We start from the raw sequence: 19,446 nt of genomic DNA, 5'->3' as shown, positions 1-19,446 counted from the left end.
GCCCACACTGACAGCTGCCTCAGCGAAGCGGCGTGATCGGAGGGGGCTTTAAATAGGCAGCCTAGGAGGCATGCTGGGACACCCCAACAAGTTATTGAGGAAAGAGAAGACTGAAAGGGAAGACACGAGACAGTTGTAAAGGGCCATTACAAAGAGGAAGGTGGGCCTCCGTAGCTGAGAAGGAACATGATTAGGTAGGACAAGACTGCCATCTCGGTCAAAATAGTAACCAGTCACAATTTGGAAAAAGAACTGGTGAAACCAGAACCTGAAAGTAGCTTCAGCGAGAGAAGGCTCGAGCTGTGCGGGGGAACTTTGCTCAGTAAAGCAAAACCAGTGCTTTAGCCTCTTGTGCACCTGGGCTTCTGAGGGCATCTTGTCACATAACCACTCTTGCTCCCCCAGGGGGATATTCACCTCTATTAACTGCCTAAGCCTACATTCTTCGGTTCTTAAAAGGGCCTGTTTGACCCTTTAAATGGGATTAAACACAGAGGTTGCTAATGTAAATTTGAAGACTTCAAGGAAGAAGTCCCTTCTAGTAATATCCCTAATAGTTTTACAAGCCAAAAAGTATTACTTCTGCAAGTAACTCCTGCAGCGTCTCTGCTGCCTGACACCTCTCCGCTTTCCTTCTCCCGCAGATGCCTCCGCACCCCTTCAGCCTGCACTGGCAGCCTCCTCGCAGCGGGAGGCACCGGGAAGGACTGCCCTGCTCCAGAGCAGCGGGGCCTTGCGGGGAGCACCCCGCCATCCAGCTCGCAGCCTTCCTACCACGGGCACTGCAAAATCCACAGTTCCAGGTGAAGCAGTGGTGGTACAGTAAAACAAAAGATGATCTGTTGAACAAAAGCCACCTGAAGTTTCGTTAATCAAAAAACAAGCAGCTGGTCAATGTTAGAGAACACCAGGGGGAAATATGTTGTATTTTTACTAACTCCACAGAGAGCTTCAGCTTCCAGGCAGGCACAAGGCCCACCCTTGCCGGGGACGTGGAAGTGCTGAGGACTGGGGCTGCAGGAGCAATGGTGGCCGTGGGAGCTGCAGCATCCTGCTGCTCAGTGCTGACGGAGCTTATGACAGCCTTGATGGAAAAAAAAAACTAGTAGAACCAGCTTAAAAATAGAGAAGCTGTAAGAGTCTGAAGTGTTCTGGCATGTGTCACCCAAGCTAGCTGCCTATTAATACCAACAGGAGCAAAAACCACAAGTTCAGCTAATAACAGCCACATCGCAGAGTACTCAAGCACGTATTACAGCTCACTCTTGGTACTGGCCATTGCAAACGAGGCACCTGTCGTCTTCTTACCTTAAGTTGCTATTTAATTGTAATCAACATATTCTTATTGATTTATTCCTATGATTAAAGAATTAAAATTTAATTGGTTTGCAAAAGAACTCCGGTTCCAATCTTCTTTTGGGTGTGGGCTCCAACTTGCCTTAGGGCTTCAGGAACAGTGCAAGAAAATAAGGTCTGCCATTAAAACATAGTGTTCTAGAAATCCCAATTCAGTAGTGCAAAGTAATCCACTGAAAACTATTCAGCAATTTTTAGTATTAGTCATCTCTGAAAAGAGGTGACACTGCCAATTAGTGCATTAGCAGATATAATGACTGACATGTCTGTCTACCTCATTCTCCGATCCTCGCGCCCTTCTTCCACACAATGTGCTTGCAACACTGACTGCCAGCACTGAGAACCTAAACCAATTTTTGGTGTTAGTAGCGTGTGTTGACCTTGAATGTCTTGCTCCTTGTGCAGCTTTCTTTCTCTCCACAGACCTGGAGAGGAAAAAAAAAAAAAAAAAAAAAAAAAGGTTAAAAAGGTTTCAGACGGATTTTGCCATTAATTTTTGTATTTGCCCATGAGTTTGCTGCCCTGTTTAAGCAAAGAAAAAAGTGGGTAAGGAATGGTGAAAGGGGATGCACTGACAGGAATTGCCTATTTAACTATCCACTCTCTCCTGGGTACACACGTAAGCATGCAATGCAGGCCTCACTCTAAATCACACAGAGCCCGCAGAGCACTTCTCAACTCAGTTTTTCTGGTGCTCAGACATTTATGGTAATGTTTCCTTTTTTCCCCTTCTGTTTCACATCCTCACACAACCGTAGCCCCAGGAGCAATCTCCAAAACTCTTGGGCCACCTGAAAGACTCTGCTTTTATGGCCTGGGAAGCTTTGACCACAGCCATGTTGCCCTGGGGGAACAAGGGGCGACAACTCCTACCTTTGGTTTTGACAAATACTTTAAGAAGGAAAATACTTCTAAGTCCCTCTAAAAAAGCTGTACAGAATGTCCCATGTAGTACCTGGATTAAATCCGGGAGGTGCTCTGCCCCGTGCGCAGTCTGCTATGCCTCCAGCGTGTTTGAAGCGACTCGCTCGCAATCCCTGTAGCAGCAAAAAGCTTCACTGAGCAGTTGTTTACAGTGATTTCACCTTTGCGAGACATTTTTCCAAATCTGATTTGAAGAAACGGTTGTTCCGTGGTCAGAAGACAGGCGCATTCAGAGCCGAGTAAGCACCCGGGGCTGAGAGGTCTTTTACAAAGATAAAACTTCCGGCTTCGGATACTCTCCACTGAGGTCTCTTTGCAGCTCGCCAGGTGACCACTCACTGGCACCAACAGGAAAAAGCAGTAGATCTCTTATTACCTGTGTTAGATTCAGAGGGGAGATGCTAAAGCAGCAGGCCTGTGGGGATAAGAAGAGTTAATTTCAGGAGCTCTGAACCACTAGGTATTCAAAACATTGAGTATGGCATTTGAAGCTAGTTGAAACTCAGCTTTAAGTTTTTTTTTTCTTTTTCATTATTGCATTTCCAAGAGTGTGTTTAACCTCCTCTCTTCAGAGGAAGTTTTTTTTTATATAAAAACTTGACACTAGCTCAATTACATACTATAAATTTTAATCCCAGAGCTGATCTGAAACAGCTGCACACACTAACAAAGTTAGCCGCTTGTAATTTTTTTCAACACATAAATTCTTGAAGCCAGATGGGGAAATACACTTGATTTCCTGGCCCAGAGTAGAAGATTCCACATTGCTGGATGTTCTCCACCTCTTTGAGGTACCCATGGTACAGTTTCCTCAAGTGCTTTCTTCAAAACAAACCTGAGCACCTGGGAGCTGAGGCCTCGCTGTCACATGCAGTAAATCAGGATGGATAAATAGGGCTGCCTCATAAGGCTGCCTGCAGCAGAGCTGCAAGCCACCTGGGCTGCAGGGCCCACACGCAAGCATGTGAGTCTTGTAGAGCTTTACAGCTTCCATCCTAGCTGTCTCACAACCCCTGCTCCTCCAGGCTCTCCAGGACTTGCTCTGCAGGAGACCAGCTTTCCTGGAGAGAGGATGTGGACCTGCAGTGGGCTCTCCTTGGAAAGCATGCTACGGGACAGACAGCAGCGGCAGGTAGAATGGGTGCATCTGGCTGGTCAAAGCTGTATGGCTGCAGTGATTCCTCCCATTTTACCTATGGGCTGGATACCCAGAGGTATTCAGGGATTTCACGATAATCTGGCCATCAAGTAATTTTTGAACTGCATAGAAGAACTAGGTGCTTCAGAAAGGGGAGCTTCCTAAGCCAGCTGCTGAAGACTTTGATGCTCGTCTTTAAATCCTAGAAACCTCTCAGATTTAGACCCCTTATTCAAGGGCAGAAGAGGGCTCCTCTCTACTCTGATTTGTAGTACTGCACCTGCTGCTGAAGAGAAATACCAAATTCCTCTTTCAAGAGGCAAACAAGGATCATCCTCCCTTTCTTTCCAGAGGGGGGCAGCAGTGCAGCCATCACTCCTCCATTTTTCTTCCAGTGTGCAGTAGTTAGAACAGTAATTGTGCAATACATGGGTTCCATTTCCTTGTTATTTGCTAAAATTTTGACCCAATTCTGCTTTTCAGAGTGCTGCTGTACTACACCAAGGATGAGACCTTTCCCATCTCCAGCAGTATCTGTTTCTAATGGAAGCCTTTTGTGCAGTGATTCACTGAGAAGGAAACAACTTGCCAAAAGAAAGTGTTAGCCAGAAGGGCAAGGCACTCACCTCCACAGATGCAGGTCCCAGCGCCATTTCTGCAGCGTATCAGAAGACCTTTCCACAGCAGATGTATCTTCCTGCTGCCTTCCAGAAACGGTGTGTGTCGGCAGAGCAGGAGCTGTGCACTGAGCACCTCTGGAGAAGAGGACATGGAAGGCCGCATTTGCAGACGTGGCATGTTCAGGATGACTGTAGTGCTGCAGGCAACTCCTCAGCTTGAGCCAGACCAGTGTTCTGAGTATAAGCAGAAGTTGGTGACCCTAGAAAGCTTTAGCATTAAAGTGTATAGGTACTTACAATTTCAAAAATCTTCAGGGTTAGTTAGCAGCCAAGCGGGAACACTGAAGAGCACAAATCTGGACTTGGGTATTTAAATCTTTCTGAACCTTTTTGTTCATTTCAACAAAAGCAAATTTCAAGCACACTTTGAGAATACGGCTTTCCAGATTGACAGTAAAACTTGCTAAGTCTATGAGCACCTTTGATGCAAAACAATGAGCTTTCACACTAACTAGAATAGGCTTAATCAAAAAAAACATTGTGTAGATCTGCAAGCCTTCAGCTTATTGCAGTAGATTTTCTTCTAGGGGCATCTATACTCTATTGAGCAATGTGAATAAACTGCCATCATGCAATCAATAGGACTTCAATGCATGGAGCTAATGATGACTGAATACATTTAGCAGATAGAAAGGAGAAATCTAGTTTTTCTGCTTGGGCTCACAGTGATCTAATGACTGATTATTACAAAACTCTTTCCAAGCATGAAGAAAACTACTACCTTCCTTCCTCCCAGAATAACTACATTTCTGAAATATTTCCAAACTCCTTAATTTCAGCTTCGAACCAAAGAATATAACTTAATGAAGTAAACGGAGATGAGGATTTTCTTTTTTCTGAACTTGCATCCATCCTAATGTCCTCTAACACCAAATATATTTTCAAAAGTGGAATGTAAATTTGACCTTCCTCTGCTCTGTTATAAACTAACTATAGTCATCACACAACCAATGTGAATTCAGACCGCGTGTTTACAAACACTTGCTAACCCAGGAGAAACAGAACTCATCTCTCTAACAGAAGCTAGGAGACTGGCATTCATAGGAGCTCTTAAGTCCAATATTAGAGCAGTGACAGTGGGATACAACCCTCTGCTACTCCAAAAATCAACAAGAAGATCTTTGCTAATCACATAAATCACTGTGAAACTCAGCAGATAACTCTTCTGCTACGGTAGTACCTGAAATGAAGAGAGGCAGCAGATGTCAACATCTGACCTCGCTTCAAAACGAGTATGATGCCGTCCAAACCTTTGGCTGGAAAAGAACAAGGTACTTGTCTCTTTTTGTTCTTCTAAATAATTTATCAGCTTCCAGGTTAATATATTTATCTATCAGATATGAAACTAATGCATCACCCCCTTACAGCTTTTGAACAGAGGCTGTAAGATAGAGAAAATACTACTTGCTTATGAACTCTCTTTCTACAAAGATTCATGCATAGCAGGCCCGCCTGTCTACTGCAGATGCAATTGTCTCTAACCACAAGATTAAAAGTAGTAAATCTCTAGGATAAAGCTATAAATGCTTTTTTTATTTACAGTTTGTAGAAAATCACATACCACGAAAGTTGAGAAGAAAGCATTTGTCTAACACAGACAAGGTCCTTTTGTGTCCTCCATAGCTACTTGAATTTGTATAGAGATTTGGCATGTCTTTAACACAAGGATGATTCACAGCAGCACAATAACACCAACTTCAGACAAATTCTTCTGGCTGATAGTTGTTTGGTTTGGTTTTGTGGCATCTGTATGCTCTGGTATGTGAAAAGATGCCAATTGCCTGATTATTTGAACACTCTTAGGCTAAAAACTTAAACTCCTTTGTAAAACAGATTTAATTGAAAGCAATTTTGTCCCTTCTGCTTCTGCCTCCTCCTTTCCTTTTTGAAAGGCTCTTAAAGAAGGGGGGGGGGGAGGCAACTGTGAGAGTGAGCAAGAGAGTGAGTCAAGGAAACACAAGATCTTCTAAACTGCCTCATACAGGAGTTACCTGTTTTTAACTGTTTTAGCCAGAAAATAGTTACAAATCGTGTGCCTACTCCTATGTTTGAACACTGTGCAAGGCAGAAAATTATGCTGCGTTGTAGTCTCAGTGCCCAAGTACCAATGCTCACTGGAGACCCAGCCAGTATTCATTTTCATCAACACAGTAAAGAAAATTAACTGACTCCATTTGCTACTGCCATTAAGCTTGCTGCTGTTACACTAATGCTAACTTGAGTAATCTGTGGCTACAAATCACTCACACTTTTGGTGAAAACTAGTAACACCATTAACGTGTTTTAAAAGTTTGTGAGCTTAAATTTAAAGCAAGCAAAATACTGTAAGAGAATGTAACTGTAAGCAGCAGAAAGCTTTAATTTGCTCTTTTCCCTGCTTTAGAGTATCAGATGATGAACTTTACATCAGTATGTTAAATCAGTTCCTTTGGTATAATTAACCTGAATTAACACTGAAACTCCTGGGAACAAGACGGTATTAATGTAGGGTTTTTTTTACTTGCTCTTTATCAAGGATGTGATATTACTGTTTGAATTAAGTTTAATTAAAACTTAAGTGAAAATACAGTTTGGTTAATACTACTATGTTTGCTTAGATTGTGGTTCTCAAATATATTTTTAGAGTGGAGACTGACTAAACTATTGCTTTACTGAGGATTAATAAAACAGTTTTTATAAACGCTGTACAACTTTTCATTTGTTTAAGCTAGATTCTCATTATCTTTCTAATAATTGTTTTTTAGGAAAATGCATTATAAATATGGTTTGTCAGGATTAAACTTTACTCTCTATCAAAGAATTGGTAAAGGGGTTTATTTTATAACAATAAGTCTTCTCCAGAGAGGCTGTAAAGGTAGTTATCTTCTATTTTCACTAAACTTAAAAAAAAAAAAAAAAAAAAAAAAAAAAAAACACCCTAGCACAAAAATTCCTACAGCAAGACTTCTGAGAGGTAAGTTAATGAGAAACTTAGAAATGAAGTACATTCACCTGGATCCCAGAAGACTAACAAGTGAATGCAATATTTTGAAAGGTAGTATTTTTGCCTGGGGGAGACTTCTCAGACTTAAAAGAGGGGCAGAGCCTCCATGTCTGCAGCCAGTGAAGCTAATAAAAGTCAGAGTGAAAGAGGGGGATCTTCATGCACTTTTTGTGTGACCTTCACCTAGGGCTGTTCCCGAAATACTGCCTCTTTCTGTAGTAAGGCCAAAGAAGGAGATAATGGTTGCTCAAAGAGGAAAACAGCACTCCTGGCATTTATTTACTGCACTCATCAAAAGAACAAACCATGGCTTTCAAGCAAGTGTGTAATGCTGTTATTGTGCATAAGCTCTATGCAGTTCTATCTGCATAAAAATGCTCAACTGTTAGACATTAACACAACAGCGAAGTCCTTCTTAAGAAGCTACTTAAGAATCTATTTAAGAGATTATTGTGTAATGTCAACATTATTTGGTTTGCTGGAAGAAAAAAGAAGCAAACCTGAGGAAAAGACAGTAGCTTCCTGGTAGGAGCTACTAAAACACCAAGTAAGTTCCAAACCTATAACGTGTCTAGCTGCTGCAATAAACCAGAAATGAAGTAGTCTGTTCAGGTCTCACACCTTTCTCACAGTAACAAACAAGCCTCTCAGAAACCGGGGCAGAACTTCTCCCCAGACTGGCCCAGGCTCCTGCTTCTCCTCTGCTCTCTGCTTCTCCAGCCAAAATACAGCCTTTCACTTGTTTCAACCAGGGAGTGAGGGAAGGGGCGAGGGATGGAAGAGATGAAGTCCCTTCTATAGGGACTGAAGCAATCCCAGATGGACACAGCCAGGTACTATAGCCAACATCAGAGACCTGTTCGTTGCTTTGCACTGTTCACATGCACTAGTGAGCCACATCTGGCCCAGGAAGCACACAGCATCTCCAAAACAAAGCATTAGTGACCAAGTCCAGCAGTTTTACCTATTCAAACACACAAATGATCCTCTTTGGGCTACCTCCATCCCTTTTAAACCTATAAAATGCTGTCTTCAGAGCCACATGACCTCCACCACACCAAGCTCTTCCAAGCAGCTCCCCTCCTTTGCAGCCTACCTTGAGATCTTCTTTGCAATCTGTCCAGTGCAATCCCTCTTGCACCAAACTCCTGCTTCTAGGTAGAAAAGGTGTAACTTTAGGCACTGGTAGCAGCAGCAGGGTGATCCCAACCCTACAGCACCTGCAGGAACAGTAGGAGCCAGGGTGCTTTGGAAGGCTGTTAGGAAAACTCTCTCCATGTGTGGTGTGCTGGGTTTCCTGCTGTTGATGGGCCAGGGGGCAGCTCTGAAAATGCCTGGTAGGTTACCAGGAAAGGTAGAGGAAGCAAAGCAGAGAGAGAAAAAGGCAGACAATCAGACTCTCACTGTAAACCAGAAATCAAATAGGTTTGCATAATGAAAGTAAAATGAGGTTGGCTCACATTTAACCTTCTAGCTAGTGAGGAGAAGGTGCTGAGACGTTGCTTGGCATGAACGTGTTTTGGTGGGCTGGAGGATGCAATGCAGCTACGTTGGTGTCACCCTGGAAACAACGAGAAAGCCATGCTCCGAGGGCCGCTTTACAAATGGCTGCTAATGGCAATGGGACATCTGGAAACCATGTGAAAACTGCAGATGGTGGAAATGTGGTACGTGGGAAGAATGTGAATTGCTCAGTAAGCCTTTAGAATGGAGATGAAAACTCCTACATGGTAGAGATCTTCCTTGGGTGGCTCAAAAAGGGGTTTATCGTCACATGCAGGATAGAGCTTAAAGTCATGTAGAAAATATCCACATTATTTTTGGACGGGAAGATTGAGTCACCTTCCAATTTTAGGTAAATCTGATCAGCACTCCATGTAACAGAGACACGGAAAGGAACGACATTCCTAGGTCACATAATCCAATCCCATACAGCAAATATGACTATACCATAAAGCCCTGTTAATAATGTAGTTTCATCCTGGATTTCCAATCTATTTCCCTACCGGAGAACTGTCAAAGAAACGTAATTCCTTGCTCACAGTATAAGGAGGCATGTAAGCCAATGTCAGTTGAGGGGTTTTTTGTTTTGTTTTGCCCCAACCTTTCAAATGTTTTCCATTTATGAAGGAGAAAAAACAAATCCTGTAACTTACAGTTACATCATTTTTTAAAGGTTAATTAATTAAAGAAGGTTCTCAGTTTACAGCTGCATTGTTTATAAAGGTTAAAGTCCCCCAAATTAATCTGCTACAGCTAATTTACTGTGTATATGGCTCATAGTAGGAACTGGGCTATGAGTTCAGGATGTTCTAATCTTCATCTTGATTTTTTTTTAATTTGCTTTATTTTTCCTTTATGTTTCTTCTTTTGGTAGAATCTGGACCAAAGACCACTTAAATGGCAGTCTTACTCTCAATTCTGTAATCAGGTGCATTTGAGAACTTGCTAGGATTCCCAGGTGAGTGGGAATTAGAAGATATGCACTTGTAACTGATTAGTCTATGTAATGAGGCTAAAGTCCAGTATGTTTTCTGCTGCAGTCCTTATCTTAAAGTTGAGTCACTGTGATAATATCTATCATAGAGAACAGAGAGCTACAAATCATAGAGAAGGCTAAATGAAACAACTTCTTACCTAGGATGACTGTGGGTCACCAAACATTTGGCTCCTCTTTAAAATGCTGTAGAATAGAATTACTGCTGCAAGCCTTTCTGTAAGTATTGCTTCTCATCTCTTGCTATGGCTGGAAGAGGTAAGCAGGGCAGTCCTCCGCTCCTAAGGGTGGTTTGTGGCTTTCCTTCAGCAAGAAGAAATGGATCGTTGCATGATCTCTCTTTAGGTGTTAGGGAGAAGGGACAGCTGAAGTATGACCCACACAGCTCAGTCGGTAACCTTTAAAAGGAATCGGATAAAATGTGTATTATTTTTCTTATAGATATCACTCCTTTACCTCAGTTTACTTCCTGTAGTATCTTCCAGAAAACAACATTTTAAACATGTATACTCAACATTCCAATTAACCGACTGAGGAAGATTTCTGAAGCTCTACTGGCCACTTTTTTGCCTGGTTCCTGAACCACCAATCTTGTAGGAATTGCTCTGTCTTTACTCAATTTTGACAGCTGGCATTTTTTCCTACTGATGACTTGCAAGAGTACATCCTGATGTCTAATTGGAGCCTGAAAACAGAAATAAAATTGGTCACAGGGTTTGTGGTCTATCTCTTCAGAGAGGACAAGAGGAAGTGACTGGGGGAGAAAGCTAACTTGTTAAGAAGGAAGACTTGGCCTCCAAATGAGGCAACATCAGCAGTAAGTGAAGAGATCGCTTTTCAGAGACTTCCATTTTATGTTTTAAGAGACAAGGGTGGCTTATGCAGTGACAGTGAATGTGTAGTGTTCAGGACTAGTTTCTGTCAGAGGTTCCTCGAATTCCAAATAGCCTCACACAATGGCTTCTTTTCATTATTAATAATAATAAACAAAATATCTGGTGTTTTGAGAGAGAAAGGACTCAAACGATGGAGAAGAAAGAAGCAGAGGAACAGATGACAGGATTAAAATGAATATGGAAGTCAGTCCACAGGGTTTTTGGTAAGTTGATTAAAAATAACCCCAAAACAACGCATGGAGACTGCTGTCATTCTAGGCAGGTCTTATTTTGAGACATGTTATTAATTTATCAACAAAGAGATCAATGTGTTATCTACAGACACAGTTGGGGTGAATACGCACCTGGCACAGTACAGTAGTACTCAAACTGTGTTCTGGTAGCGTGACCTGCGTGGCTGGGCTTTACATCTTCAAAGTGGGTTACACAGAGCCTCTACCACTTCTTCTGCCTTAGAACTTAACTGCTGTCAGCTTTGGGGGTGAGGTTCACTTCTGTTCTCAAAAGCCTATGCATCCGATAGTTGCAATCAGATGTTTAGAAGAACCCATTCTTTTAGGCAGTATTTTTGTATGCAAAATATAAATAAAGAGTATTTTAAAAAAATCTAAGAACTGAGCTGCAGGTACTTATGCTGTTAAGGGATCTGATATTCTTATGTGTGTTTCCTTCCCCCCCCCCTCCCCTGAAATTCTGGTTAAATATTCATTTTACCTATCAAAAAAAACTTTTCCAAAAACCAGCTGACCAGTTTGCCAAAATGACAAAAGCAAATGAAGACAAAACCAGCAGTTCCACTTTTTCATTTGTAGGCTCACTTCCCTCCTCTCACGGCTGAGGAGAAGTGTCATTTTTACATATTTAAAGCAGCACATATTCCAATGTACAGATAGAAAGTGTTTTTGATACATATTATCAATGTCAGGCTGTATAAATCCATGAAAAGTTAAATCACAGCAGGAAAGTACAACCTGAATTCTTACTCAATCTTGTCCTAAACCTTGTGACAGAGGTTTTTCAGCGCACAAGTTCAGGCAGCAGCAATTGTGGGCTGATAGCTAGCACACTCTGAGAAACTAACGGGGGTTCTACTGAAATAACATGGAATTGTGGAAACTAGACTCAGAGACTAATGCATCTAGCCATGTGAAAAGCACCAAGAAACTACTGATTGCAGATGCTGTGAACTGTTTTGCTATCCTTGAGATTTCGCAAGTATATCTGTAACTCATCTGCATTATAATTTCACCTTTCTAGACACTGGAAATAATGCTTGTTTTAACCTTGTGTCTCCACCTTTCTCAATCTGCAGACTCCTAAAGAACATTCCAGGAGAGAGGTAAACTCTGTATACTGGATTTGAGCCTATTGACAAGCATTGGGGCTCTTTCTAGTTACTTTTCACACAAATTCCTCAGTAGCAGCCCATAGCCGTCTAGCAATCTACTACGTAACTATTACTGTCTATTTTTGGAACAGTCAAAAGTTAAGTAGATAAAAAAATCTTTCAGGATCACTTTTCATCATACAATTGTTCTACTCAGAGATTGAGGACATGTGGAAAATATTTTAACGTTCAAAATAAAATGCCCTTTCAAAACTGCAACTTGAAGGGAGACTGACAATATAATTTGCAGTCAACAAAGCTGCCGCAGGCACCAACAAGATTTTTTTGTTGTTCCTTAGAACTAGTTTTATGTGACACAGCTAATAATATGAGAAAGGCTTTCAGCTGGACGATTTGTTCATAGGCAAAGGGACTGTCAAAGAAATTACTCTTTCTCTACAGTAAGCTAGGTATGCGCTCCAGATTTTCTCTTTGTATCCACAAGCAATTCTAATTACCCTGAAGCGCAAGGGACTCCAAGTTCTTCCAATGCAACATTAGTAATAGGACAATCTAGCTCCATTTTTGGATGACTTAATCTTTTAGGCGTAAATGTGTATAAAGTATCCATAAATAGATTAAGGCTGGGAAGTAGATGAAGTCTCTTACCACAGAAACTGTGAGGTTTTGGAACAGCCTTCTAGCATCAACATCATATTGTCCATATAACTAGCTCAGTAAGTAACCTTTGTTTTTTCTCACAGAATTTCAGTAAAAAGAATAACCTGGCTTTTTGTTTGAAAGAGTGCAATTAATAATAATGGTTTAAATAGCATGTTCCTTGTCAATTATTGGTCAACTCTTTGAAAGCTGCAATAAAAACAATCCCTTAGTACTTTAAAAAATGAGGGCATTGTGAATTTATTCGGTTTCAGAATTTTTTTGCAGACTATTCCGCAAACTCCTGTAAAGATGACAGTATTTTAGATGGCATAGATAGAACAGCGCTATGCCCAATGGCCAGTAAAAAGTGGTCTACTATGATCTTGTTGCAAAACTTGTTAGCTAGTTAAAAAACTTGTTAGCTAGTTGTGCCTAGCTGCATGCTGGGGTAGGGTTTGTACTTGCTCAGCCAATAGGCCATCTCTGTGCAATGACAGACTTTACTTGGTTGCCCACAATTACGCCTAACAAGTGCCTGTGGTGGCAAGTTTTACTGGGTTGCAAGTGAACACTGAATTTGCATCTATCTAAATCAGATGCTTCAGTCAAAGCGGGAATGTTGAGACAATTTACAAAACTATATTCAGCGGGGCTTTCTTCTAAAAACTTTTTCTTAGCTTGCAAACGTGTTTCTTCTCTTTGATGTTACTCACAGTTGTACAATAAATCTTTTGGAAGAATCTTTGGCAGGCTGTTTGGTCCCTACACTATTCAGTGAACTTGAAGGCATTTATAGATTAGAGTATCTTCCTGGGAAATAGATGATGGTGTGGGAGCTTATTTATCTGGAAGAGCGAATTGCATGCCTGTGGTTTTGTGACTGCTTTGTTCCAAAAAGGATGCGCATATAAATAAAGTACGTAACCCATATCCCTCAGTTTTCTTGCAGTGGGAAGCTGACCTGCAGACCCTGATTTTTTTGTATGCTTTGGTCAAGGGAGAAGCAAGCGTAAGTTCACAGAATGAGTTATCTTTACTACTATTATGCCTAAAATTGAGGAATAGATTATGGTGTTTTTTTCCTAATATATGATTTGATCAGTCACTCCAGTCTCTCCAAGCAACCACAATCACCTTCTTTGAAAGCCTCAAAAAGTAAAAATATCTTAGATAAAAATAACATTCCCTCATTCTAACACCATGCAGTTTCTCAGTACATATTTGGCACAACATCTGAGGTTGTATCAACAACCACCAGAAACAAGCTGGTGTAAAACGAGTATCATAAAAATGAACAGTATGTTTAAAGCGTTCTCTTGTCCTGTATCCTCCAAGACCTCTGATATCCGCTCACTGCAGTATATTCTACCATCTGGTAGGACAAAATACTGGGTATTAGAACTTGTCCAGTGATTATCGAGGTCAAAGTTGTTTTTGCAACAAAAAATGTATACATTCTGCTGAGTATTTTGCCAGACCTGATACTAAAAAGCAGCTTATTGGTTCTTTATCAGAAGTAATAAACAGATTCTATAACCTTTCTAATGCACAGTAGGAAAATACATATATAAAACAGCTGCAATATTGAAAAAATATTTTGCAATCTTTTACTGTGAATATGCACATCTACATCAACATAAACAATGCATATGTTATTCTCAAATCTAACGAACTTTGTTTCAAATGATGAGCTTTCCTAAAATTACCCACCTTAAAGAGTATGCTAACACTTAACGATGCTTTCTCTCCCTGGCATACTACCATAAAATGCACTTACTAGCTTGTTTGCTTTAAGATTTGGCATATGCCTTCAGAACATGCCATGTAGAGCGGTAACTCCTTCGCAGAACAAAAAGACAACCTGAGGTCTGTAGACTCAGGTAGATGGTTCAGCTGCACCGCTAGCATTCACACCGCACCGACGATGTACCCAGGACAACCCATTATTTTTCCAGAGGCACCAGATGGCAGCATTTTCCCTCACTCAGAGTGTGATCTCATACTCTCAGGTTTGCTCCCTCCGGGATCATTATCAAGCCTCAAGGCTGTGTAAGCCACAAAGACCTCAGCTCAACTAGACCTTCTCTCTTGCTCTTCTGCTCTTACCACTGTTTTCATTTGTACAGGTAGGGTAATATTCAGATGGCCTCAATACATCATGAAACTAAGGCTTACTTGTTGACAGGGCAGATATTAATCTCAGTATGAATTATTAGCACTTAAGCACTTAGGCCCTGTGAATATACCTGCTAGCTCTAAATTTTCCATATGCTCTAAATGTTAAGTACCATACAGCTTACTTGATTTGTGACTACCTGCTCTTTGCCATACAATTGCATGCACAATGTTTTCTGCACAACCTGTCTTCTCATTTACAATCAAAATTTGCATGTGTTTTAATTTCTATCAACATTTTATTCTTCAAATCTTGTAATAATATATTCATCGTACACCAGTTATGTATACTTAGACTTCTAAACTCTGTAGAGGGAGCTTTGTTCTGCACAAATAATCTGAGATGGGGATGGGAACTACCTTACTGGAAAATACAACTTTGCAACGTACATTAGGTGCGGATGCAGTCTAAAGCTTTATGGGATGGGAATTCTCTAGTCACACAGTCCTCTGTTCTCCTCTTTCCTCTCATCCTCACGTCTTTGTTCATAAATCCGACCTTGCTTTGTCCGTGCTCTCTATCATAGAAAACGAGAGAAGAAAGCATTATGTTCAACTGTAACAAACGCTATTCACAAATCATACTCCTTTGAACTCTGAACCCACAGCACTGTGATGCAAACATGTATTTACTTGAACTATGTGACTAACATCACCAACTGACAGTAGAAGAAAGGCTATTTATCCAAAATGGGGATGGATTGCGGGGCCCCCAAGGGCAAAGGAGGAGTAGCTCTGGCTTTTTCTCTCTTCTACTGTTACTCCATTGGGTTGTTGATGTTCCTATTGTGATTCTAATACTGCCTTAAGAATGCCATGAGCTCAATGGTAGAGTATTTGGAGATTGTTTGTTTATTCTTGACAGGCAGCCAATTATTTTTCTGAACAACATATGTGAAGAGGGATTTTTTTTTTTATTTCAGCCAAATTCAACTGGAGTCTCATAGGACAAGGACTAGACATGTAACTTCCTGCAACCTCACCCTTCCTCCTCTTATTTAATACCAAAAATTGCCTATAAACAACCAGGAGAGAGGGAGGAGCGCTTCTCAAGGGAAGTCTTAAGAATCCTGTATTATGAAAATGTTAGTCTGCCTAAATTTAGGGAACAGGGCTATTTTCTTTTATTATAAATCTTTTAATGAAAAAAGTCTAAAATCCCTTCAAATTTTCTTTTGTTTTCTCATAGTAATTTCTTTTCAGGTTTGGATACGCTGTTCATTGGTGTTAGCTAATATACGTAAACAATATAGGTCTACTTTTGCTGCTCAAGACGTGCAAAATAAATGCAGCAGAAGTATGCTGAAATTTCCCTGAAGCTGAGCAGATTTTCACCAGTTAAAGGCAATTGAATTGATTCTCCTTGCATTTTAATAAAGGAGGCAAAGAATTTTAAATGTATCTTCATAGTTTTTAATGATTAATGCAATCCCTTGAGCACAGTTGCTTTGTGAAGTAGGAAAAAATTAACTGTAAATACTTTCTTTTCTCTAATTATAGCACTGTAATTACTAACTAGCACCTTCTCTGAGAAATACAAGCAGTTATCTGTGATGAGCTTTGTAAGAGGAGAGGAGAGGAGACATTGAGAAGGTAAAAGGAGTCTCTGGTATCACTCAATACGGATCGTTACAGCTTGCCATTATTTATTTTGGAACTGTGACAGTTCACCAAAATATAGGGGCTATAAATAGGAATGCAATGAACATTAACTGCACAAGGAGAATAAAGCAATATAATTTGGCATGCAGCAAAACTTACATCTATATGGTGTAGAGCCGTCAATGCAACTCCCATTGCTATTCTGGAGGAATTTTGCGATTTCCCACTAAATTTACTTCTCCAGACAAAGAGCTGGGAACAGCACCATCTCCGTAAGCTTTCTTACTTGTTATAGATGTCTAGAATAGATTGCTAATCCTTTACATATGAAAGATGCAAGTACTCTCCTACACATAAATTAGAGTGAAGATTTGTTGGTTGGTAATATGTAACTGCTATGTAGTGTATACAGAATATACCTTGCATAGTAAGCAAAATTATTATAGGTACAAGCTGATTAAATTGGCGATTTCCCCCATCCCTGTAGTCCAAGATGAAATTACACCAAAACCAGCCAAATTTTGTCTTGTAGCGGGCACGTCTTTTTTGCTAGTAGGTTGCTATACCATACATAAGGAGAAAGGGAATATAAAGATTCTAGCTGGCAAGGAAACATGTGTGTTAATTTCACATGGACTGAGACACAGTCCTTTCTTGTTTTGTGGCACAAAGTCTCCACCAACTTTGAGCCTGGCCCTCACTTAAAGAGAAAATTGCATCGGTCTGGTATTCGATAGGCTGTAGCTACACAGACACACTTTTTCGTTGAGTTTGCATCTTATTCCATAATGTATACAATGTTATAATGACAGTTTCCTGAAAGGACATCTCTTCCCCCCAAAAAATCCACTGTTTCACATTTTGACGATCCTCATTTTCCCTATTCTGTTATGTTTTCCTACTGCCCTAGCTACAGAAAACCGTGTTTTTTTTCACAGCAGACGGTAACAAGTATCTCTGTTAGCGTACTACATGGGGAGGGGTTGGGCAGAAAGTAAGTGGTTGGGAAAGACTGTTAAAATACTGTCCATGCCCCAAAAGTGGGAAAATGTAGGCATTTAGTAAGGAAGGAGAAAACAGAAGAAATGCATGGCATAAGATTTCTTTTTTTTTTTTTCTTTTTCTTTTTTTTTTTTAAGGTACAGAATACCAAGTGTCTAAGGGTTTTGGCTACTTATTATAGTATAGTTGTTAAGGCAGTACCATGGACACGTTGTGTATAATTTTGCTTTCCGTGCCTTCTGTTCATTGCACAAGAAATAAGCTCTGCAAAGGTCTAGTGGCCTGCACTCCAACCTAAATTATAGGCCAGGCTGTTCTCCTGAGTTGAGCTAAACTTTACTCCCACCGATAAGCTGAATTTGGAGATGTGTGAAGAAGAAGCCTTCAACAAGTAAAGACCAGACTGGACTGTGTAGATGTGGAGGCTATTAACTCCTGCTTGCTTATGTTGCTTTTCAGTAGAGCAGAGGGTGGGTTTGTTTCGGAGTTGGCTCCCCCTCTCCCCGCCCTTGCTTGGAATTTTACCTTTGTTTTTAGTGAGTTCAGGTTTTGCCTCCTTAGTGGCTGAATTAGTTAGCTTCACCCTAGAAATCTATGAGTCTGAGGCCTCCTTCTCCACCTATGCAGAAAGGGGGTGATTTCCAATGCTGACTAAACAGTGGTGCAGCAGTGAATAAAAGTACAGGTATATTTACAGGTTTTATGTTAAAGGCCAGGCAAAGGAGGACAGGGTAAATGTCATTTACGCCATTTGTCCTCAAGTACAGCAAAATACCCATTTAATAAGACTCCGTAGCAGAGGCAAGAGGCAATTGCCCATTACTTGCTTGTGATTATGTGCCCATGAAATTCAAGTCAAAGGGATGCTTTGCATATTGTTTATTGCAGCTTTTACCCCTCCAGTAGGATTCTCCAATGCGTTATTTAGCCTTTCCAATAAAGATTTTCAAAATTTTTGCTATGGGAAAAAGTCAACTGCTAGGAGGCAAGTGCTTGTTAACAGCTCCTATCTGGAAGAAGTGAGTTTGCAAGCTACTTAAGAAGGGCAGTGGGGTAACTGGTCACACATGTGTGCACGCACCTTTGCACCATCTGAACAGCTGAAGCTTGGCCTAGTGTTGCAATAACCCTGCGCTCTGAGCATAGCGGATACCTCAAGTGAGGTTTTTGCCTAGCAGACAAAAAAGGAGTCCTGAGGTTGTCAGGAAACTTAACCGATCTTGCTGCTTTGTTAGCAAATGAGTAACTATCTTTGTTCTTAAAAGAATGGGATTGCACCAGTAAAATATTTTCTCCTGGTTGGTCAGAATCGAGGTACAGTCCTTTTTACGCATATCGCTTGTGATATTTGGCGGATGGCTTGCTTAAAATGTTTTTCTTTTTGGAGGAGGAGGAGGAAAAAACCACGGGGAAACGCTTCAACCCCAAACCAAGCGAAGCTTCTCACACTCCTGTTTACCTGTGTTTCCTCCTCTTCGCGCCAGCTCTTCTATTCGTTCGCTGGAAACGTCTTTCCTCTTTCCTTTTTCGCGGGACAGCGTTTTAAGCTGCTGAACACCGGGGCCTGCACCGAGGATTTTGATTTTCCACCGCAGTGAGGCCTGAGGCGGCATGGCGCGGCCGAGGTGGTGGTGGGGAAGGGGATAAAACCGCTTCCAGGGGGGCCGGGGTCTCTCCCCCCGCTGCGGGCTTTCTGTCAGGGAAGAAGCAGAGACCAACCCCGAGTGATTAAAGAGCAGAATTTCACGCGCACACACGGGCGAAGTTAAAGGGCGGGGGGCGGCCGCGGCCGGCGCGTTACCCGCTCGCCGGCGGCGGCGGCCCTGAGGGGCGGGCGGCCCCCCCCTCAGCCGCCATTTCAGCTGAGGCGGGAGCGCGGCGGCCGCCGCCGCTGGGCGGGAGGAGGAGGAGGAGGAGGAGGAGCGCAGGGAAGCACGGACGGAAGGAAGGAGGGAGGGAGGGAAAGACGGAGGGAGAGGGAGGAGGAGGCAGCGCCGGCAGCCGGGCAGGGAGGGGGCACTCGGCACCGCGGCGGAGGAGGAGGAGGAGGACTAAGATGGCCACCAGCCGCCGCGGGGAGCGGCGCCGCTGCCCGCACCCCGCCTCGCGCGACCCCCTCGGCCCGGCCCGGCCTTGATGGGGCCGCGGCGACCCCGGCGCCCGGACGCTGCAGGAGCAGCGGCGGCGGCGGCGGCGGCGGCTC

At 42.0% G+C, this 19,446-nt stretch overlaps 1 long non-coding RNA gene across 2 annotated transcripts; it reads right to left on the bottom strand.

Moving 5' to 3' along the window:
• Positions 1–918: 918 nt before the first annotated feature.
• LOC134140226 (uncharacterized) lies at positions 919–19,154 on the bottom strand. 2 transcript variants are annotated; one of them, XR_009958363.1, is made up of 9 exons: positions 19,045–19,154; positions 18,703–18,936; positions 15,030–15,157; positions 9,719–9,976; positions 8,542–8,642; positions 8,178–8,415; positions 4,045–4,272; positions 2,312–2,695; positions 919–1,781 (listed from the first exon to the last, which is right to left on the bottom strand). It is a non-coding gene; the product is annotated as an uncharacterized LOC134140226 (long non-coding RNA). The 2 variants fall into 2 exon arrangements; XR_009958364.1 differs by lacking the exon at positions 8,542–8,642.
• Between the last annotated feature and the right edge of the window lie 292 nt (positions 19,155–19,446).

Source organism: Rhea pennata, chromosome 4, assembly GCF_028389875.1.
Source record: "Rhea pennata isolate bPtePen1 chromosome 4, bPtePen1.pri, whole genome shotgun sequence".
Lineage (NCBI taxonomy): Eukaryota > Metazoa > Chordata > Aves > Rheiformes > Rheidae > Rhea > Rhea pennata.
Note: the sequence above shows the minus strand (reverse complement) of the source record. Positions and strands in the feature narration are given on the sequence as shown.